General features: G+C 35.1%; 1 long non-coding RNA gene and 1 pseudogene across 1 annotated transcript; both read left to right on the top strand.

Annotated features, from left to right (window-relative positions):
• Window positions 1–9,184: 9,184 nt before the first annotated feature.
• Window positions 9,185–22,270, top strand: LOC116115598 (annotated as a pseudogene).
• Window positions 15,269–16,096, top strand: LOC116115607. Its single transcript, XR_004125689.1, has 3 exons — window positions 15,269–15,329; window positions 15,571–15,659; window positions 15,928–16,096. It is a non-coding gene; the product is annotated as an uncharacterized LOC116115607 (long non-coding RNA).
• Window positions 22,271–25,122: the final 2,852 nt, after the last annotated feature.

The raw sequence follows: 25,122 nt of genomic DNA, 5'->3' as shown, positions 1-25,122 counted from the left end.
ACTTGGGTTAAGCCCAAATTTCTCTCAAATTATAGCAAAGCAACATGAAATATTAATGTCTGAAATGCAAATTTAAACCCAAACTCTCCCTAGAAATATCTTGTGACTTTACATTTTTTTTTTTTTTTAGGACAACAAAGTACAAAATTCAAACTTATCTTCAATAATGTCATATGCACTAGCAGGAATGATGAGCATTTTTTCTTGTTTTCTTTTTTTTTTTTTTTTTTTTTAATTTATTTTTTGTTTTGTTTTTAATTGGTGTTGACATGGTAGATTACCCATTCAATTCAACTTTGCTCTATTGTTTTTTTATGAATGGTCATATCACCTCACAACCCGGTATCAAATGGCCATCTTATTGTTAGCCAATTCATAGTGGATGAACTTTTACCTTAAATGTACCAAACATTATCTTTGGGCTTTATTTTTGCACTTACCTTATTAATGTAAATCACCCACTATTAAAATTATGGGTCCAAGTTATCAAGAATGAGATTCTCACCAAGTGAAAATGGTGGTCCCTCTTCACCAATAATACNTTTTGTAATTAATGGCTTTATTTAATTCTCCAAGCCATATTTGTCCCCCTCTTTACAATACTTAAATCTATGAGCTTACCTATAAATTACTTGTTAATTAACTTAATTTGAATAAAATATCTGATTCTGAAATTAATGTTACGATCTTGTTATATAGTAAGGTGATATTTCTCCATTATAAAGGGCCCCTTTGGTACACAATTTTTCTCAGTCCTATTCAAAATACACATTTATTTCCTTATTCTCAAAATATTATTCTATTTTATTTAATTCTTTTAAACCCTCTAGGTTTGTTAATTTAACTAAACACCCTCCAAAAAAATATTCTAGAAACTGTAATAACTACTTCCTACTCAAATACTCATAAAAATATATATAATAAAATACATGTATAATAACATAAGTAGTTGGGCCCAAATTCCACCTTACAGAGGGAGAGAGTAGATGTCACAAAGAACAGAGAAGTAAGGGTCAAGAAGAAGTTTCAACCCAGAAAGAATAGGAGAGATTGGCAGAACAAACGACCCAGGACAGAAGGGTTTCTCTCTTGTGCTAAATGCAGGAGGAACCATTTCGGAGAGTGTTTGAGGGACCGAAACGTGTGTTACAGGTGCCGACAGCCAGGGCATCTGATGAGAGATTGTAAAGCTCCTCTCCCACTGATAGCTCAGACTCCTAAAGGTACAAATGCCAAAGTATTTACAGTGGCACAGGGTGAAGTCGAGGCCAGTCCCTCAGTCGTAACTGGTCAGTTGTTATTTCATGTTGTTCCTTTATATGCTTTAATTGATTCTGGAGCTACCCATTCTTTTATATCTCATGGAATGATAGAGAGATTAAGTTTGAAACATAGTAGAGTGAGTCAACCTATTAAGATAGATTTACCTGATGGGGTGAGTGTGCTGACTTAGGAGATATTGTTAGGAGAGTCCGTAGTGATCTATGGTCGAGAGTTAGCAGTTGATTTAATAGTTTTCGATATACCCGACTTTGATGTGATATTGGGCATGGATTTCCTAAGGAGGTATGAAGTAGAACTGATTGTTGGAAGAAGGCAAGATTTAATCTCGACAGTGGAGATAAATTTAATTTTGGAGAGGGCCATCAGTTGAGCATGTTGATTAGTAGTGTGAAGGCTAGAAAGATGTTGAGAAAAGAGTGTTCTGGATATATTGCTCATGTAGTACAGAGTGGTGATGTTCCACAGTCAAAAATTTAGAGGGTGCCAGTAATTCGAGAATTCCTAGATGTGTTTTTGGAAGACTTACTGGGTTTGTCACCGGAAAGAGAGGTTGAGTTTAGTATTGAACTAGCACCAGAAACAACACCCATATCTAAAGCCTCTTATCGAATGGCCCCGGCAAAGCTTCAGGAATTAAAGAAGCAACTTGAAGAGCTTTTAGATAAAGGTTTTATCCGACCGAGTCATTCTCCCTAGGGAGCTCCAATTCTGTTTGTAAAGAAGAAAGACGGGTCACTATGAATGTGTATTGATTATAGAGAGCTAAATAAAGTGACAGTGAAGAATAAGTACCCGTTACCTCAGATAGATGATTTGTTTGATCAGTTGAAGGGAGCAGCAGTATTCTCTAAAATTGATTTGAGGTCAGGGTACCATCAGGTGAGAGTGGCCGAGCAGGATCTAGCTATGATTGCTTTCCGTACAAGGTATAGACATTATGAGTTCGTAGTGATGCCGTTTGGCTTGACTAATGTCCCAGCAGTTTTTATGTATTTGATGAACTGGGTATTCCATGATTGTCTGGATCAGTTTATAGTAATATTCATTGATGATATTCTAGTTTATTCCAAGTCGAGAGAAGAACATGAGGAACATTTGAGAATAGTGCTACAACGGTTGAAGAAAAAGCGGTTGTATGCTAAGTTTTCTAAATGTGAGTTTTGGCTCGACTAAGTAATATTTCTAGGTCATAGGTGTCCAAGGAAGGGATTTCAGTAGATCTGAGTAAGGTAAAGACAATCCTTGAGTGGTAGAGGCCGAAAATAGTAAAAAAGGTCAGAAGTTTCTTAGGCCTGGCAGGTTACTACAGACGATTTGTTGAAGGGTTCGCCCAGTTGGCTAAACCATTGACAGCTCTTACCAAATAGAATACTCTTTTTGTATGGTTAGGAGCATGTGAGGAATGTTTCCAAGAGTTGAAGAAGAGGTTAACAACAGCTCCAGTGTTAGTGTTACCACAGGAGTGTGTAGATTATGACATTTATACAAATGTCTCTCTGTAAGGACTTGATGCAGTGTTAATGCAGTTAGGTAGGGTGATAGCATATGCCTCTCAACAATTAAAAGAGTATGAGACGAGATACCCTACGCATGACCTAGAGTTGGCAGTCGTGATCTTCGCATTAAAGATTTGGAGGCATTACCTTTATGGTGCAAAGAGTAACATCTATACTGATCATAAGAGTTTAAAATACTTCTTCATTCAAAAGGAGCTGAATATGAGACAGAGAAAGTGGTTAGAGCTGATTAACATACACTGCTCATCCTAGAGCAACCAAGATGTACCAAGATGTAAAGAAAGGCTACTGGTGGCCAGGTATGAAGAGAGACATTGCAGAGTTTGTAGCTAAATGCTTGACTTGTCAACAGGTGAAAGCAGAACACCAAAGGCCGTCAGGGTTGTTTCAACCACTTAGTATTCCAGAGTGGAAATGGGAAAGTATTTCGATGGATTTTATCACAGGTCTCCCTAGAGTACAAAGAGGATATAATGCTATATGGGTGATTGTGGATAGATTAACTAAGTCTACCCATTTCCTCCCAGTAAAAGAGAGCACCACTACGGATCAGTTGGCTCAGATTTACATTAAAGAGATAGTCAGGTTGCATGGTATGCCCAAGACAATAGTGTCAGATAGAGATTCCAGATTTGTCTCAGCTTTCTGGACTAGTTTACAGAGAAATTTGGGTACCCGTTTGGCATTTAGCACTGCCTATCATCCTCAGACAGATGACCAAACAGAGAGAACGAATCAGGTGCTTAAGGATATTTTGAAAGCTTGTTGTATGGATTATAAAGCATCTTGGCATGAAATGTTACCCTTAGTGGAGTTTGCCTACAATAACAATTACCACTCTACAATTAAAATGGTGACTTACGAGGCTTTGTATGGTAGACGATGTATGTCTCCACTACATTGGGATGAGATAGGTAAAAAAGATGAGTTGAGTACCTCTCTTGGGCTAGAGGTGACTCAGAAAATGATAGAAAATGTAAGATTAATCAGAAACAGAATGAAGTAAGCCCAAGATCGACAGAAGAGTTATGCCGACTTCAAGAGAAAAGAGGTTGAATTTCAAGTGGGTGATAAAGTGTTTCTGAGAGTTTCCCCTTATAAGCGAGTGATGCGCTTCGGTAATAAAGGAAAGTTAGCACCGAGATATGTAGGTCCATTTGAGGTATTGCAAGGAGTGGGAAAAGTGGCTTACAGATTGGCACTACCATCTAGCATGGACAAGGTGCATGATGTTTTCCATGTCTCGATGTTGAGAAAAATGTGAAGAAAGTCCCTTAAACTTTCATTAGGAGTAAAATGGTCTTTTCACTCAAAATTAGTTGAAAAATTGGGGACTGAAAAAAGATAAAATTTCATGGAGAATGTAATAAAAATGAGGGCATTATTCTAATTGATTAAGGGACATAGATGGAATTTTCAAAAAAGAGTAAGGGCAAAATGAGAATGATTGTATGTAAGCGAGCTAAAAAAGGTTTAAGTGTTGAAAGCCCTTCATTCTTCACCATCTCCACCGCCATTCTCATTCCTTAATTTCTCTCAATCCTCCACTCAATCTTCCAAGAATTTCTAAGGATTTTGGGGGTAGTTTTTAGTAGAAATTTAATCTAAAGCATCCTAAGGTAAAGATTCTTGCTTTAGATGAGAATTTGCTTATGATTTGTTAAAGTCCTATATTATTATTGTTTAAAGTTGTAGATAGAGGACAAGATACAAAAGGGAAGGAGAAGTGCTAGAGAAGCCATTTACCCATAAGGTAAGTAAATCCAACCAAGTTAAGATTTAAGAAAATCAAGTGAGTAGAGATTTCTTTTAATTATGTATGTGTTATGATTATTGAGAAATTGAGATGAGATTGATGATGAATTATGCTTGTTGGATATATTTGAATTATAAGAAGTGTTTTTGATTGTATGATGTTGGGTTGAAGTTTGATTGAAGTTGAAAGAAGTTTGATTGAAGTTGAAAGAAGTTTGAGTAAACTTTTGGGAGTGTTGTTCCTTGACAGGTTTTGTAATGATACAAGGGAGCTTTACTCCTATTTTGGATGGTTAAAGAAAGAAGAAGAGTTATAGCTGAAGTAGAATTTATGTTTGCACATTTATTATTTGATGAAATGTTTAAGTGAAAAGCCTAACTGAAAACTATCCTGTCACAGCCGTGACCTTCTGAGTGATTTTTGGGCATCTTATAGTTTGAACTGGGTTGAGACCAAAACATAAAAGTTGTAGCCCTATCTCTAAGCTTGAAAACGAGACTAAAATCGTAGCAATCCGATATGTATAACTCAAGTTATGCCTTCTTGAGTGTGACCTGTGTATAATGACTATCTTGATGCATCACTAGATATTGTTGAAGCTAACCCTTCTGCAATGTATTTATTTACATAGATCTCTACCCTTAAAGCCCGTGTTAGAGTTTCACTGTAGGTATGAGGGGGCTCGGCTCCTGTCATTACATCTCGGGCAATATCTGATCTCAACCCTTGCATGAACTTGTCCCTTCTTAACTTCGGTGTGTACACTATCCCGGGTGCAAAGCGAGCAAGGGAGTTGAGTCTTACTGCATATTCTTTTACCGTACTAGTCCCTTGCTTCAAATTAATAAATTCTTGGACCTTCTCGTGTATTCGATCTTCTGTTCGATACTGGGCCTCAAACAATCTCCTGAATTCCTCCCAAGTCATTGAGGCCATGTCATGAGTCTCTTCCATTAATTCCCACCAAATTCGGGCATCTCCCCGAAATTAGAAATTGGCATATCTAATTCTCTCTCTATCATTCATGGGCAACAGTGCCGTCGTCCGCTCTACGAACTTAAACTACTCTTCTGCTTCAACTGGTCCCTAGTACCCCTAAACTCTGGCAGCTGGTGCTGGTTTGCAAGCCCCTGAATCGGATCAACTCGACTCTGTACTGTCTGAGGTACCGACCCTTCTCGCTCGTCTTGCGGTCGGGACTCTGCTAGGGGTCTTGGTTCTTTCCTGTACAACTCTCCCCTAACTCTCAGCTAACACCTGTTGTACAATGGTTCGAATCCTTGTTTCATCAAGAGTAGGGGGAGTTGGTTCTGGTGGGTTAGAGGATTCTTTCTCGTTCATCACACTCTTACCCTTCTTCCTATTATTACGCCTCATCTACAAAACAATCACACTTGATCAATTGAAGAGAACACTTAACGTAAGGAAAGAATTAACTTACACAGTCGGTTCTCGGACATCGTAGTAACGAGAATGGTACACTGTCAAATCCCAAAATCTTGACTTTGATACCAAAAATGTAATAAGTACTTCTTACTCAAATACTCATAAAAATATACATAATAAAATACATGTATAATAACATAAGTAGTTGGACCCAAATTTTTCTTTTATTAAACATATACATTCTTTATACAAAATTAGTATCATAAACAAAAACTATCAAAAACTATGTAGACAGTGTAGCCATTCCTTCTTGCGTGCCGACGTCCATCCAATCGTGTCCTCACCTAAATTCTGCAAAAACATAGAAAGACAATGGGGTAAGCACAAATAATGCTCAGTAAGTAAACCCTCTAGTCATCTATCCCTGTAACTCTCTCTCTCTAAGTCTTTCCTTACAATTCTCATTTACTCCCTTTTTTATACTTATCTCTGTTTTCTCTTTCTGTTTCTCTCTCTTTGTTTCTCTTTCTTAGAACTCTTTTCTACTAACTCTCTTTAGTAAGTCACAGCCCCATCTTACCGGGGGCATGGTCGGGACTCGCTCCCGCTCTTCGTGACTTCTACTCGTTCTTAGCCTATCAAACTCGGTTATGCATGGATTCAGAACCCTTGGCCATGTGAGTATATATCATCTCTCTCTCGGGTACTCTCGGGTATAGCCCTCATCCGCATACAATCTCATAGGCTACACCACTTCTCTCTCTCATACTCATGCCGCTCTCTCAATGCGGCGTACATGCGGGAATACTCTACCCATTACTCACGGGTTCTCCATTGCACAACCTACTCTATTCTCTTTTTTTCTCTTTTCTCTTAATAAAGCTCACACTCAAAGTTCTCTACTCTTTTTCTACTCTTTCTCTAATGCATAATTAATGCATTTGAATGATTCATGCTCATTAATGCACTCATGAAATGCACAAATGCAATGTTGCATCAAGATAGTCATTCTGCACAGGTCACACTCAAGAAGGCATAACTTGAGTTATACATATCGGATTGCTACGATTTTGGTCTCGTTTTAAAGCTTAGAGATAGGGCTACAACTTTTATGTTTTGGTCTCAACCCAGTTCAATCTGTAAGATGCCCAAAAATCACTCAAAAGGTCACGGCTGTGACAGGGCAGTTTTCACTTAGGCATTTCATCAAACAATAAATGTGCAAACATAAATTCTACTTTAGCTATAACTCTTCTTCTTTCTTTAACCATCCAAAATGGGAGTAAAGCTCCCTTGTATCATCACAAAACCTGTCAAGGAAAAACACTCCCAAAAGTTTACTCAAACTTCTTTCAACTTCAATCAAACTTCAACCCATCATCATACAATCAAAAGCACTTCTCATAATTAAAATATATCCAACAACAAGCATAATTCATCATCAATCTCATCTCAATTTCTCAATAATCATAACACATACATAATTAAAAGAAATCTCTACTCACTTGATTTTCTTAAATCTTAACTTGGTTGGATTTACTTACCTTATGGGTAAATGGCTTCTCTAGCACTTCTCCTTCCCTTTTGTATCTTGTCTTCTATCTACAACTTTAAACAATAACAACATAAGACTTTAACAAATCATAAGCAAATTCTCATCTAAAGCAAGAATCATTACCTAAGGATGCTTTAGATTAAATCTCTACTAAAAACTACCCCAAAAATTTTTAGAAATTCTTGGAAGATTGAGTGGAAGATTGAGAGAAATTAGGGAATGAAAATGGCGGTGGAGATGGTGAAGAATGAAGGGCTTTCAACACTTAAACCCTTTTTAGCTCAACTTACATACAATCATTCTCATTTTGCCCTTGCTCTTTCTTGAAAATTTCATCTATGTCCTTTAGTCAATTACAATAATGTCCTCATTTTTGTTACATTCTCCATGAAATTCTATCTCTTTTCACTCCCCAATTTTTCAACTAATTTTGAGTGAAAAGACCATTTTACCCTTAATGAAAGTTTAAGGGATTTTCTTCACATTTTTCTCAAAATAACTTTAACAAAATTCAACTAAGGGCCAACCAACCAAAAATAATAACATGCAAGCTCAAATGAGAACAAATCAATAAACATTTAAGCAATGCAACAATAATTTAACTATATACCTCAAGTGGGGCGTTACAGAAACTAACAAAAACACCCCAGCAACCCACATTTGCCAAATTCTGGCCACCACTGCCAGAAGCTAGCCGGAATCTGGTATAATGGTGCATTACCGGCTGGATCTGGCTGGGAGTGTGCCGATCAAACCTTTTTCGTCCAGATCTATGGTCAAAGAACGGCCAGATCTTTGACCATAGCCAGTTGTCAATGACGACCATATCTTTGGCTGTCGTTGACGACTAAATAAGGCCAGATTTGGTAGGAAAAGGCCATATCGACGCACGACCGGCAAGATCCATCTGATCGTGCGTCAATACGGTGACTCTTTCCACCCTCCGGCAGTGATGGCCGGTTGTCGGTATTTAATGGGTGGGTGGGAGTGTTTTTGTTAATTTTTAATATTTATTATCGGAGTGTTTAGTGAATAAACAAACCTAGGAGGGCATTTTTGTTAATTTTTAAATTCTACATCGTAATAACCACTAGGTTTTACTTTTTTCAAAATATTATTCTAAAAAGTATCGGAATAATGAACTAAGTGCATCCAAAATCTCTAATTCAGTGTGCTTTCACCCATATCTTACCATACGTGACATGATGATCATGTCAAAGGATGCGATTGCTCATACATATTTTTTTCTTATCTAACGGCTAACGTAAAAACATTTCATGTGGGTACCACAATTTTAAACTTACATAAATATTGATTGTCGATTAGAACCTTAGATTCACAGTAAACAGTACACAAAAATGCATCCAATGGTAAGGAGATGCCGTAACAGTAAGCGTGAGTGTACTGGATAACCTCCCTCCTTAAGGTGCCTTTTTCTGCATGTCTTTAAGATTTTATTATTAATTCAGATATGGACTCACTTTACTATAAAGTTGAGGTCCACGTCCAGTGCATAATTTGGCCGGCCGCCATATATTATCAGTAAAAAACTAGGCTTTTTTTTGTTACCACTCAGACTGCCCAACTTATAAAAGTTTTGTCTTCATCTCGCAGTATGCATTGTATCAATAAGTTTGAATGATTAAGAGGCTTCACCTATTTGAACAAATTTTTAATTTGAGTAAAATGGAAGAACTATCTAATGGTAGTTTAACTTCGATTTTGGTGTGTATGTTGTGCTTGTTTTTGACAGTTAATGGGGGTTATGTGAAGTACAACACTGGAGCTGGTGTTGTACCAGGCCCAACTCATGTTCATTTGGTCGCCATTCTCATGATGTGTGGATGGTTGAAGACCGTTGATCAGTACTTCGTTGGATCAAATAACAGCATTCAGGTTCTTATTGTTACTGTAATTCGTTTGCTGAATTTTATGTTTTGTTTATCTGATTTATTATTATGAAAATGTGTTTTTTGTGCAGGGTGCTTGTGTAGAGAATGTGTTGGACTCGGTTGTGGAAGCCTTGCTTCATGATCCAAACAGGAAATTTGTTTTTGCTGAGATGGTAACTTTTGTTGATTCTTTGATTTTAAGTGGTTGATGATGAATAAAGAATGTCTATCATACTTCATGTAGTTTGGATTGTAAAGAATTATATTAACAATTCGAAATCAGTTTATCTTGAGAGAAACTAAGAAGCATTTTGCAAAAATGCTTTTCTTTTGTCAATTGGGTTTGGATGCCTTGATTTCTAATCCTAGCTGTTCCCATCAAACAATTTAATTTGATATGATTTATAGGCATTTTCCAACGAGGTGGGTAGAACAAAGTCCAGAAATACAAGAACAAGTGAGAAAACTTGTAAGTGGCGGCCGATTGAATTCGTGTATGCAGTTATTAGCAGCTCTTATTTTTGAGTTACTCTTTTTGAATCAATAATCAGGTCTACAACTTTCTCTCACAACTCCTGAAATAGTAGTTCGTCATTGATTAGCTCACAAATGGCAGGTGAGACTTTACAACCAGACGGAACCCATTTTGTGAGTTTATCAATGACGAGTTACCACGTCGACGGTTGCAGATTAGGTTGTAAACTTAGTATTACTCTTTTGAATATAAGAAGAGTTGTCCTTGTCTTCTGCAGAAACGGTGGTTGGTGTTCTGATGAAGCAACAACCCATTACATAGATATGATTGACCAAACAACACTCGTATCGTTTGATAAAAGAGCAGTTTAACCACACTCCTCGGGCTGGATGGCAAATCGATCCGTTTGGACATTCTGCCGTACAAGCTTACCTACTTGGAGATGAGGTACACGATTTTATTAGTTATGATTCACCAATGTGGTTGTGAATATGCTCAGCTGGGTTATTCTTATAAACATACTTCAGTTGTCAATATAGTGAATAAGTTTCAATGTATCCTTTTCACTCTTACTAATAATTGAAACGATTTCTTTTCTTAATTTCATGGCAAAGTTGTCTGCATAATTTAATTGAATACTTTGTTGTCATTGTGTAGTTATTAATTGATCAAAATTTATGTTACAGCTGGGTTTGATTCTGTGATTTTGCCAGAATTGATTATCAAGACAGAGCAAAGCGCAAGGGTGATAAATCTCTTGAAGTTATATGGCGAGGTTCCAGAGATTTGGTTCTTCGTCTCAGGTCAAAACTGCAACTTTGCTTTGTTAGTGCTTTCTTTGGAATTAAATATTGATCAATAATACTCGTCTCTGTTGTTCACAGATTTTTGCCAATGCCTTCCAGTTCATTAGAGTCCCCCAACTGGTTTCCATTTGAAGTATTTGATGATTTTGAGACTCTCCAGGCCTAATGTTCTACAGATTTTAAGTCTACCGAAATGTTATCAGATGATGTTTAATTATTTGAGTTGTCCCTCATCTGTCACATGTTATGACTGCAGGACAATCCATACTGAGGACTACAATGTTGAGCAACGTGTTAATGATTTATTTGAGGCTGCTTTGACCCAAGTAAATTCTTCTTCCTATCTTCTTTTTCATTGTCTCTCACCAAAGGGTTTTGCATATTCTCATTGCGTTTGGGAACAAACTACATGATGTCTCACTTGTGCAAGTTGAATAGAAATTTTGAAAGTGTTAAGGATTATAACTTATTGCCACATGATGTATAGGCAAATGTGACAAGGGATAACCATGTAATGTGGACAATGGGTGATGATTTCCAGTACCAATATGCTGAGTCTTGGTTCAAGCAAATGGACAAATTCATTCACTATGTAACAAGGTAGAGTTTGCAAGAAATTATTTGTTAACGGGCATTTCAAAGTTTCATCATGCAGGCACTTCTTTTCTTATACAAATGTAATTTAAAAAAAAAAAAGCAGTTGATGCTTGAATGGTGTGTTACAAGCTTCACTGTGTACTTTGCTGTGCCTAAATCATGATAGCTCATGCAATGAGACTCTTCCCAGTTACTGAGCTGTTGTTTGACTTCTATCAGATCTACTACCTATTATTGATTTGCAAAACTTCACTCTTGATCCTCAATTGGACTTTGACTCTTAAAATGTGAAGGTAAATTAAAGCATCAGCCAGAATCTCGTAGAATTTCATGATCTATTCTGGAAATTTATTCTAAATTAGGAAGATAATTTCGGAAGCTAGGTCATGATAGGGGCTCTGTTCCAATGGCCAGAGAAAGTGTTTCCTCTCAGAGTGAGTGCATCTTTTAAGATGGTCAGCATTGTATTTATCCTGCACTTTTAGCCACAATTACATATGAGTAGACAAGCTTTTGAAAGTAACTTCGTTTATCTTGTTCTTCCATGTTGTAGATGCTCTTTTATGTTTTCTTTCTTTTTTTTTTTTTTTGGAAAATTGTTTCATGCCATATAAAATATCTGTCTTTACTTTGATTTATTGAAGGAGAGTAACTAGTTAGAATGGCGATGAACTTTGTTAATATCTACAGAAAACAGATTTTGAAGAAAAGAAAGTGTTACCCTTTCCTTTTTCGGTGTCCATATACATTACTTGGTTAGATTTTATTTAACATACACTATTATTTGTGTTTAATTTCAGGATGGTCGAGGTTAATGCATTATAATCTACCACCATCTCTGTATACCAATGCAAAGAATGCAGCAAAAGTATCATGGCCACTAAAAACTGATGATTACTTCCCGTAAGTATTACTAGTTCTATCTGCAGTTCCCTTTTCCTTTCTTGATGAAGCATTGCTTCCAAAACTATTGTTTTAATTACTTGTTTATCAACAACTGCCGGCAGATATGCAGATGGAATAAATGCTTATTGGACAGGGTTCTTTACTAGTCGGCCTGCGTTGAAACGATATGGCGGGAACTGAGCGGATATTTTTGGTAGCAACTCAGCATGAAATAGAGGAAACTCTTTCTTTCTGCTATATAAGCTAGTTTCTTTGATGATCAGGATCCAGTATCTGATGCATCCCACCCTGATCATAGTATTGCTCAAGTGAAACCAGTTTGAGGGTATTGATGATAGTCCATTGTGTCACAAAACCAAGTACTGGCACATCGTCCTAAACTGCTAGCTCTTACAGAAATTTTTTTGAATGTTATAAAAAATGGATCCTTTTTATCAGCAAATGCCTGTTGGAGTTTCCTCATCAAGTTAAGACTTCTGAGAGAACTGAAAAACAATTTTCTAATGTTGTGAATAGGCAGCAAGACAGCTTGAATTCTTGGTAGGGAAGAGATCATCTGGTCCATACTTCCTCTAGGAGATGCTTTAGGAATTGCTCAGCACCATGACGCTGTTGCACTGCATGCTAAACAACATACAACAGACGACTATGCTAAACGCCTATCTACTGGAGCCTCCGAGGTGGGCGCAAAACTTCCCTGTCTTCATTTTTCTACTTTTCCATAGTTCCTCATGCACACCAAAATTCTCTATCAATGCTATTATTTTGACAGTCTGAATCAGTTGTGAGCTCTGCTCTATCCTGCTTAACTAGTACTGGATCAAGAGATCAATGCGCAAAGCATAAACGAAATTTAGCCAGGTGAGGTTTGAATGTCTTTTTAGATAAAGTGAGACATTTCCAAATATCCATTTAATTGAGAAGTATAAATTCATTTCTAGTTTTTCAATTTTTTTCTATCTTTGTCATATGTGTCAATCACACCATCAAGTTACTCTTGTCCTAACTTTGCTGCTATCCTTCCCCATTTTTCTTTTCAAATTTTGAACAGTGTCCATAATAATATCAGTTACTGCCCTCCAACAGAGGAAGACATTTCGAATGGGAAGAATTTGGAAACTTCTCGCACCTCTTTTATTTTTTCGTCAATAAGCTTTGCTAGAATATGTTTATTCTTATAAATGGTACTTTCAGGTTATAGTGGCATATAATCCAATTGGATGGAAACGTACTGACTTTATAAGGATACCAGTGAGTACATTTTTGTGCTTTATCTTAATTAGAAATAAGAACATTTTGTTGCTGAGAAATACTACTCCGATGCTATATATCTGTGCCTCAATATGATTTGAAATGCATATCCTCCAGGTTAAAGGTAATAATCTTGTTGTTAAAGACTCATCAGGCAATGTAATTGATTCCCAATTCCTACTATGGTGGTGTTAAAGACAACTTAAGGAAATTCTCACACGCAGCGTATTTGGGATATTCATCAAATCAGTCCCTAAATATTGGCTTCTCTTTCAAGCATTTTTGCCTCCACTAGGATGGAACACTTATTTCATTTCGAAAGCAACTAATAAAAGGTAAGAAGCATAAACCATGTAAAAAACGTTTTATAGTAATTCTTCTATGCTATTGCTTTTATTTTCTTCTACCATGATTCAGTGGAAAGAGTAAGGGATATCTCTCTGCAAGGACAGTCCACAGAAGATGACATTGAAGTTGGACCTGGAATAATGAAGATGAACTTTTCTGAACCACTGGACAACTTAAACGAAGCATAAACGAGCACGGGGTCAGCTGTTCACACTTCCTCATAGAAGCATATGGGCCATATCATTAAGTTAAATGTGACACATTAATGCGAGATTATGTAAAAAGATAACCAGGAAATGATTGCTGCATTTTCTTTTTCCAGTTGAGGTAGCAGTACAACAGAGCTTCCTCTGGTATGGTTCAAGTACAGATGGTCAAGTAAGCAAATATTGTGTATTAGGTTAGGATATCAAAATTTAGCTGTCGGGCTACTAGCTAACATTCCATTTATATATCCTCTTCAGCAGCCTTCTGGTGCTTACATTTTTCGGCCTAATGGCGCCCCACCAAATATAGTTTCAAGATCAGTAAGAGTTCCTGCTTTCCTTTAAATATATCCATTCTATCATTAAACAAAACCTATTATAAGAAAGTAACACATCACATAAGAGTAAAAATTAATTTGACATTAGAAGCCTAGCCTACTTTATCACAGTGGCTTCACAATTTCCCATTTGCTGTTTTTATTTATCTCATCAAATAGTTTAATAGCATTCAATAACCTGGTAATTACATTAGATCTCTCCTTTACTAATCTCATATTTATTTATTCCAATATTTTGTTCGATATGCAGGTTCAAGTGCGTGTTGTACGTGGACCATTGGTTGATGAAGTTCATCAACAATTTAGTTCATGGATCAACCAGGTTTATCAATATTTTTTTTTACTGTTTTGCTTCACTTGCTCCAATTTATTTTGCATTATAAGTTTGAAAAATGCTTATGTTTTGGTTCAACATTTTCCTTCTTAATCTTTTTTACAAAGGAACTGTTTTCTTGTTATCCTGTTAAGCAGGAAGTGTCTATTAGAATTCAAATTCAACAGCTAATATAATTAATTATTTTTAAAATGATTATTTACATAATATGATTAATAGTTTTTTAAAATAACAATTTTTTATTAATTTAGAACATATAACATGTTACAACGTATGCATGGAAGACAAGTCTCAATATTAGTTCTAGAAAATGAAGGGCTTTATACAGACAATGTAGTAAACAGGTATGTGTGTGATGAATTAGCTTGCTATGGTGGTGTTTGGGGAGGGATTTATCTCATGAAGGTGAAGGCACAAGAGAGGGTGCGAAAGAGAGGAAGAGAGGCTGCAAAATTAATTGAAAACTGAGAAAATGAAATCAACATAGTAAATGCCCAGAATTTAAACATTAATCATCTGGATTTCAATTGATAAATAGCTTTTTCTCTTTTGTACATTAATTTTTTTAATAAATTTAATTATTTATATGGAGGAAATAATCATAAAAAAATCATCANGGACTCGGTCGTGGAAGCCTTGCTTCGTGATCCAAACAGGAAATTTGTTTTTGCTGAGATGGTAACTTTTGTTGATTCTTTGATTTTAAGTGGTTGATGATGGAATAATATGAATGTCTATCATACTTCATGTAGTTTGGATTGTAGAGAATTATATTAACAATTCGAAATCAGTTTATCTTGAGAGAAACTAAGAAGCATTTTGCAAAAATGCTTTTCTTTTGTTAATTGAGTTTGGATGCCTTGATTTCTAATCCTAGCTGTTACCATCATCAAACAATTTAATTTGATATGATTTATAGGCATTTTTCCAACGATGGTGGGTAGAACAAAGTCCAGAAATACAAGAACAAGTGAGAAAACTTGTAGATGGCGGCCGATTGGAATTCGTGTATGCAGTTATTAGCAGCTATTATTTTTGAGTTACTCTTTTTGAATCAATAATGTCACATCTACAACTTTCTCTCACAACCCCAAACGTAGCAGTTCGTTATTGGTTAGCTCGTAAATTAGTAGGTGAGACCCTTACAAGCAGGCGGAATCCATTTTACGAGCTTACCAATGACGAGCTACCGCATCGGGGGTTATAAGATTGGGTTGTAAATTTAGCATTACTCTTTTTTAATATAAGAAGAGTTTGTTCCTTTGTCTATCTGCAGAAACGGTGGTTGGTGTATGCATGATGAAGCAACAACCCATTACATAGATATGATTGACCAAACAACACTCGGTCATCGTTTGATAAAAGAGCAGTTTAACCACACTCCTCGGGCTGGATGGCAAATCGATCCGTTTGGACATTCTGCCGTACAAGCTTACCTACTTGGAGATGAGGTACACGATTTTATTAGTTATGATTCACTCAATGTGGTTGTGAATATGCTCANCAACATAGTAAATGCCCAGAATTTAAACATTAATCATCTGGATTTCAATTGATAAATAGCTTTTTCTCTTTTGTACGTTAATTTTTTTAATAAATTTAATTATTTATATGAAGGAAATAATCATTAAAAAAATCATCATTCGGTAATCTGATGGTAAAAAAGCAAATAAAGATCTAACATAGTCTCTTAAGTTTAAATCATACGTTTTTATTGTTAATATTCATTTGTCAGGTCACAAGACTTTACAAGGATAAAGAGCATGCTGAAGTTGAATACACTGTGAGTCAAATTTTCTGGCTCTTTTATGCCCCAAGCAAAATAAAATTTCCATGTACTCAAATATGTTGGTTTTGATGATATATATGTTGAAGGTCGGGCCAATTCCAACTAACGATGGTGTTGGGAAAGAGGTGATATCACAAATCACAGCCAATATGGTTACAGATAAACCTTTTTATACTGATTCCAATGGAAGGGATTTTCTGAAGCGGGTAACTCTCACCAAACTTTCAACCTAGAACTCAATTACCGATTTACTCTACTTCTTTGATTCATAAATTTCTTTCTTTCCTTATTCTTTGTGAGAAGCACTAGAATATTATTGAGTCCTAGCAAATTTGTGCTTAAGAAAGTAGTTGGTTGTTGTATGCCTAATTCGTACGGGATGTATTCAATATCAAAGTATAGGGGAGTTTTTTATTGTAAATATTCTGGCTGACTTAAAAGATAGCATATTGTGATCATTTCTTTATGCTCTTGGCTTAAGAGCAGCTTAAAACCTTACTAATTTCATATTAGTGCTCTCTATTAAAACTTGAGATGTTGGAAAATGGCTTTCCACTTAGTTTTGTAAATAAAATCATGTATTGTTAATAATCTGTTCATTGTCTATACATGGTTCGTCATTCAGTTATGTTAATTAAGACATAGTGAAAGTTTATCAACTATTGTTTCTTTTTCTTTACTCTTTATGTTCAATATTTATACTTCTATGAGTTTCATTTACCATAAAAAAGTAGTAAATATTGCCCTTATGCTCTATCGTTGTTGAAACCTATATAACTCTTTTCAGGTACGAGACTACAGAGCTGACTGGAATCTTTCAGTTAATCAACCTGTAGCAGGGAATTACTATCCTGTAATTTTCTTAACCCTATTAATGCAAAGTATTATTTACCTAGTCTTTGAATTTACAAGTTTTTCAAGCTCTTTATGGTTTGGAACAACCCTTTAACATTGGACTTACATAAATAATATGATGTTAACAGTGATATCTATATTTTTGAACAATAATATTCTTTCATTTATCTTTTCCAGCTTAACCTTGGAATTTACACTAAGGATAAGAAATCTGAACTCTCAGTTTTAGTTGATCGTGCAACTGGAGGAGCCAGCATTAAAGATGGACAAGTAGAGCAATGTTCATAGGTTTGTTTCACATTACTCCATATTTAATACTATCAAAAATTTCTATTACATATTAAATATGTAAACTGATTTTCTTTGATTATATACTACAAGGTTTGCTTGAAGATGATGGAGAGAGTTGGAGAAGCCCTCGATGAAATGGTTTGTGTTGGAGGCAAATGTGAAGGTCAACGGTATGAAATTGTATAAAATTGCGTTCATGCTTTAAAATTCTTTCCAATCAAGCAATCTATAATTGGCTGAGTATTAATCAGTTGTTCAAAGAGAAAGATATAGTTTACTTCTCTTATCTTGAGTGTATTAGACCTAGACTAGGATTCCGCTATTGTAAGATGAGAATTTTACATATATTTTTTTACCTTAGATTTTTATATCATTTCTTCAGGTTAGAGGAAACTACATTTAAGTATTAATGAACTAGGGGCCGGTGCACGCTGGCGCAGGACAACTGGTCAGGAAATTATTCACCAATTCTTTTGCTTTCACACATGAGGATATCGTGATTAGTCACTATGAGTATCAACTATTGTAACTCAACTGATGCAACAATTTTTTATTCAGAAATAGAGACATGGAAAGCATCTCATCTCACAAAAGCACTGTCATGGATTCAAACTCAGCTTGCCTCCCAATGTTGCTTTAATTACTCTTCAGGTGACAACAAAACTCAGTGTCTATGAATTGATAAAATTTTCTCTTGTTAACTCTAATTTGCAGGAGTTGGAGATGGGAAGTGTTCTCCGTTTGGCACACTATATGAGGTAAAGATTATTGCTTGATGTCATATCTTCAAATTTTCTCTGAAATTCTCCAATTATACCTTGTTAGAGGCATTGCAGCTAAAATTTAACATGTCATTCAGAACTATTAAGTCATAACCAACCTGGGTGACGAGTGATTCGATAGAGATTCTGAGTGTATTACTCAGAGGGTGAGTTGAATCCTTCTCAGTTGCTAATAGAGTGGTCATTAGAACTTTACCCGATCGGTAGTCAGTGTCTAGAAGATTAGTTGAAGTGTGCGTAAACTGTAGACACCCGGTCATAAAAATAAATAAAAAAATTTAACATATAATAGTTTTTAATCTGCTTTGCTCGTGTTCTAAACTTGTAGGAGGGTGAAGATGCTGACTATTCCAAGCTCGCCAAAGTTGAACTAAAGAAGATGTTTACCGGAAAATCGGTATGTATTGCTTCTTATTTGGTACTTCTCTAGTAATCCGGTCAAGTTTTCTTAAACATGCGTGAATTATGGCCTAAGTTATACATTTGTTTATTAGAAATTTAACATCCAATCCATACATAGCTTAGCTGTTAAGGTATACATTTTGTGTTTCATGCCCACAGGCCAAACTGGCCTTTCCTGTTTGGAAAAGTTTTCAATAGTCACAAAACTTAGTAGACGTAATTTTAACTCTGAACTACTTTCTGGGTCAATTGGGGCTAACAATATCAGATAAAAGAGCTAAGGAAATGGCTTATCAACAAACCAAGAAAATCAGAGATGAAGAAGATGAAATGGAAAATTGAAGGCCACAATGGACAACACAATCCCAATTAAAGGTGGCCTAGTTGATAGTTCAGTTCTTATTGTTGAGCTTGGGCCTATGGAAATTCGCACTTTCTTGTTAAAATTTTGATGAGAGTATGGCATTACATCTCATCTTCGTCTACTTTGAAGATAAGAAATCAATAATAATATATTTCATCTAATGATATGATGTTGTCATCTTTTTTCATTTTCATTTTTATTTTTTCAATCGTTTCTATATTCTCATTTGTGCTGAAACAATAACAGAGATACTAAAAACGTAGGAAATAAGTGATACAATAACCACCACAAATGTATAAAGATCATCGAATTGTACCAGATTCAAACAATACTGGGGTATGAAATAACCTTTTAGGTTTCTCAATAATCATTGAAATAATAATCCCTAAAAAAACTACCATCTTAGGCCAATTAAACTTTTAAAAGTTTTCCCTAAACCCTAATCGCAATACTAACGAAAAGAAAAATAAACAATTATTAGAAAACACCAGAACTTGCAAAAACCACCCCATAAAAAAGGTCCAAAAAACCCTCAAAACAACTCTAAAAGGCAAAAAATGACAACCATAGGCATAGTTTGTTCTTTAACCGTTTTGGAGTGCCCTCCTTAGCAGCCTCCGATGGCCACAGGTTGGTCAAGTACGGTTTTATACCGATGGCCGTAAGTTTTCTGTTAAAATTTTGATGATGAGTTATGGCATTACTCTCATATTCGTCTAATTTGAAAATAAAGAAATCAATAATAAATATTTCATCTAATGATTTTATTGATGTTGCTTATCTTTTTTCATTTTCATTCTCTTATTTATTTTTATTTTTTCAAGTGTTTCTATATTCTCATTTGGTCAAACATACACAAGATTAGGGGTGTCGGTTCCCAGTATCTTGTTTTTTGAGAAATCGGATCAACGTTCCTTGAAATTGGAATGGAACCTGTAACAACGGTTCGGTTCCGGTTTTGGTTCTGGAAAATTATTCCCCCCCCAAAGTTTTAAAATGGCAAAAAAAACCTTAAAAAAAAACAATTACCCCCCCACCTGGCACTTGTAACAAAAATAAAATTTAAAATTTAAAATTAAAATACAAACTCCATTACTTTGTAAAGGTAGATTCAAAAGTAAACCAACTTACTTAAATTTATGAAATATAAATATAATGTTCACATTACTTTTCTATAAAGTTTTTATTAACCCCCTACTCTTTAATTTTATTTTATTATACCTCGATTCCCGATTCCTCACTATAGGAACCGGAATTGGAACTTACCCGTTGACGTCTAGTTCCAGGTAAAAACCAAAACCAAACCTCGGGTATCCATCGGTTTCGATTCCAATCGGTTCTTTTGAACACTCCTAACAGAGATAACTAAAAATGTAGGAAACAAGTGATACGATAACTACCACCAAATTGTATAAAGATCACCGAATTGTATCAGATTCGAATACTGGATAATATGAAATAACCTTTTAGGTTTCTCAATAATTCATTCAAATAATAATCACTAAAAAAACTACCACTCTTAGGCCAATATAGCTTTTAAATAGTTTTCCCAAAAACCCTAATTCGAAAATACTAACGAAAAATAAAAATAAAAAATTATTACAAAACATCCAGGAACTTGCAAAAACACCCCTTAAAAAAAAGGTCCAAAAATCCCTCAAAACAACTCTAAAAGTCTAAAAAATGACAACCATAGGCATGAGTTTTGTTCGTTTAACCGTTTCGGAGTGTCCAATAGTACTCATATTACTTGACCAAGGTATAAGTCTAAGGTTCAAGTCATGGGAGAGGCGTTTGTAAGGTGAAAAAAAGACCACGAAGTGAAGCAAAGCCATGAGGGGTGTCCGAATGTGGCAAAATAGAGGATAGACCTCGATCATAACAATGGTGGATCTGACGGGAAAATGTCAAATCTATGACCAAAGATTTGGTCACTGACAATCAAATCTTGTCATATTTGGTTATTAACATGACTATATTTGGATAAAATATGGATTTTAACAAAATATAGATTTTAATATGGAAATAAATATATATTTTGAGTAAGATAAGAAGAGGATAACATGTGATATTAAAACAAACGCACGTATTATTTATAAAATAAGGGTAAAATCATTTAATAATAAAAGGAGAAAATTATTAAATTCGAAGACAGATAAATAAAATAATATTATTTATCATGTTGCGCGGGAATATCCCAAGACAGTTAAAACCGTCACTTCCGTCTCTTTTTACGCTTTTCCGATCATCGTCTTCAATCTCAATCACCTCCGCACTCTCTTTTTAACCACACTTCCAGACGGGGGAAGTTATTAAAAAGACATTTGAAGTTTACATTTAATTAAAAGGCTATCAAGTTTTGAAATGTTAACTAAATAGCCATATTATTGATTAAGAGTAATTAGTGCTTAATTAGGATTAATGTAATCTTTTCAAAATTATCTATATTTCCACAAATCCGAAATTGTTGCAAATAAACCCAAAAACCTTCTTCTTCCTCCCGCCATTAACGCATCTCTACCTGCATCTTCTGTTCTAACTTGCTTAGGAGGGTGAAGATGCTGACTATTCCAAGCTCGCCAAAGTTGAACTAAAGAAGATGTTTACCGGAAAATCGGTATGTATTGCTTCTTATTTGGTACTTCTCTAGTAATCCCGGTCAAGTTTTCTTAAACATGGCCTGAATTATGGCCTAAGTTATACATTTGTTTATTAGAAATTTAACATCCAATCCATACATAGCTTAGCTGTTAATGGTATACATTTTTGTGTTTCATGCCCACAGGCCATAACTGGCCTTTCCTGTTTGGAAAAGTTTTCAATAGTTACAAAACTTATGTAGACGTAATTTTAACTCTGAACTACTTTCTGGGTCAATTGGTGCTTAACAATATCAGATAAAAGAGCTCAAGGAAATGAGCTTATCAACAAACCAAGAAAAATCAGAGATGAAGAAGATGAAATGGAAAATTGAAGGCGACAATGGACAAACACAATCCCCAATTAAAGGTGGCCTAGTTGATAGTTCAGTTCTTATTGTTGAGCTTGGGCCTATGGAAATTCGCACTTTCTTGTTAAAATTTTGATGATAGAGTTATGGCATTACATCTCATCTTCGTCTACTTTGAAGATAAAGAAATCAATAATAATATATTTTCATCTAATGATTTTATTGATGTTGCTCATCTTTTTTCATTTTCATTTTTATTTTTTTCAATCGTTTTCTATATTCTCATTTGATGCTGAAACAATAACAGAGATAACTAAAAACGTAGGAAATAAGTGATACAATAACCACCACTAAATTGTATAAAGATCATCGAATTGTACCAGATTCGAATACAATACTGGCGGGTATGAAATAACCTTTTAGGTTTCTCAATAATTCATTGAAATAATAATCCCTAAAAAAACTACCACTCTTAGGCCAATATAGCTTTTAAATAGTATTCCCTAAGACCCTAATCCGAAAATACTAACGAAAAAGAAAAATAAACAATTATTAGAAAACAACCAGATACTTGCAAAAACACCCCTTAATAAAAGGTCAAAAAACCCCTCAAAACAACTCTAAAAGGCTAAAAAATGACAACCATAGGCATAAGTTTTGTTCGTTTAACCGTTTCGGAGTGCCCTCCTTAGCAGCCTTTCGATGGCCATCAGGTTGGTTAAGCTCCGGTGTTTATATCCGATGGCCGTAAGTTTCTTGTTAAAATTTTGATGATGAGTTATGGCATTACGTCTCTATCTTCGTCTACTTTGAAAATAAAGAAATCAATAATAATATATTTTCATCTAATGATTTTATTGATGTTGCTTATCTTTTTTCATTTTCATTCTTTCTTATTTTTATTTTTATTTTTTCAATCGGTTTCTATATTCTCATTTGACGTCAAAACAATCACAAAGATTAGGGGTGTTCGGTTCCCAGTACTTTGTATTTTTTAAAGGAACCGAAATTGACAGTTCCTTGAAATTTAGAACCGGAACTTGTAACAACAGTTCCGGTTCCGGTTCTGGTTTTGGGTACCCTGTAAAATTTATTTCCCTCCCAGAAGTTTTTAAAATGGCAAAAAAAAACCCTTAAAAACATACAATTACCCCCCCACCTGGCACTTGTTAACAAAAATAAAATTTAAAATTTAAAATTACAAACTCCATTACTTTGTAAAGGTAGATTCTCAAAAGTTAAACCAACTTACTTTAAATCTTATGAAATATAAATATAAATGTATTCACATTACTTTTTCTACAAAAGTTTTTATTAACCCTCATACTCTTTAATTTTATTTTATATTAATCTCGATTCCTGATTCCGATTCTGATTCCTTACTATAGGAATCAGAATTGGAACCTACCCTTTGACGTCTGGTTCCAGGTAAGAACCAGAACCAAACCCCGGGTATCCGTCGGTTCCGGTTCCAATCGGTTCTTTTGAACACCCCTAACAGAAATAACTAAAAACGTAGGAAACAAGTGATACGATAACCACCACCAAATTGTATAAAGATCACCGAATTGTATAAGATTCGAATACTGGATAATATGAAATAACCTTTTAGGTTTCTCAATAATTCATTCAAATAATAATCACTAAAAAAACTACCATTCTTAGGCCAATATAGCTTTTAAATAGTTTTCCCTAAAACCCTAATCCGAAAATACTAACGAAAAAGAAAAACAAAAAATTATTACAAAACATCCAGAAACTTGCAAAAACACCCCTTAAAAAAGGTCCAAAAATCCCTCAAAACAACTCTAAAAGGCTAAAAAAATGACAACCATAGGCATGAGTTTTGTTCGTTTAACCATTTCGGAGTGTCCAATAGTACTCATGTTACTTAACCAAGGTATAAGTCTAAGGTTCAAGTCATGGGAGAGATATTCGTAAGATGGAAAAAAGACCACGAAGCGAAGCAAAGCCGTGAGGGGCGTCCGAAGGTGGCAAAATAGAGGATAGACCTCGATCATAACAATGGTGGATCTAGCGGGAAAATGCCAAATCTATGACCAACAATCAAATCTTGTCATATTTGGTTATTAACATGGTTATATCTGGACAAAATATGGATTTTAACAAAATATGGATTTTAATATGGAAATAAATATGTATTTTGGGTAAGATAAAAATAGGATAACACTCCCTACACTCTACAAAAGTAGCGGTTAATTGATGCAGATATTTGTGAGAGGTTTAGTTTTCCAGAAGGCTTAAAATTAACTTCATCTAATTAAACACTCTGGGAGAATCTGGAAACCCAAATTAGGATCGTAATGGTGATAGGACAAGGGGAAATACAGTTGCAGAGGTGTTTAGAGAAGCTAACAAAAAGGTTAGCATAACTGGAAGCTAATAAATTGTTTTATGAGGATGAAGAGTTTGAAGTAACTGTCTTACTCTACGAAACATGAATTAAAAAACTCGGGTAATGAGAAAATACCAGTAAAATCATTTAATAATAAAAGGAGACAAAATTATTAAATTCGAAGACAGAAGGGTAAATAAAATAATATTATTTATCGTACCGGGTGCTTGCGTGGGAATATCCCAAGACAATTAAAACCGTCACTTCCGTCTCTTTTTACACTTTTCCGATCATCGTCTTCAATCTCAATCACCTCCGCACTCTCTTTTTAACCACACTTCCAAACAAATTGAATCCAATCCAATCTCAAAACAATGCCGTCTTAACAGCAATACCCTAATCGCCCCAAAAAAACAGCATCCCTTTACCCTCAAGTAATTGAGAAAATTTAGCTGCCCGGTCCCCCCAAGTATGTATTTAAGAAAATGGCCTTGAAACTGTTCATCAAATATTTTATAATTTAGAGAAGATGACGTGGCATAGTTAGGATTAATTAAACACGTAAAATGGGTTAAAATGAAAAGATTAAAACATATGTGGGCCGAATAAAAAATAATGAAAGTTTTCAAAATTTGAAATTTCGCAAAACAAGCCCCACAAACTATTCACGTCGCTTAATCGA

Source organism: Pistacia vera, unplaced genomic scaffold (assembly GCF_008641045.1).
Source record: "Pistacia vera cultivar Batoury unplaced genomic scaffold, PisVer_v2 Contig748, whole genome shotgun sequence".
In the NCBI taxonomy this organism is placed as follows: Eukaryota; Viridiplantae; Streptophyta; class Magnoliopsida; order Sapindales; family Anacardiaceae; genus Pistacia; species Pistacia vera.
Note: the sequence above shows the minus strand (reverse complement) of the source record. Positions and strands in the feature narration are given on the sequence as shown.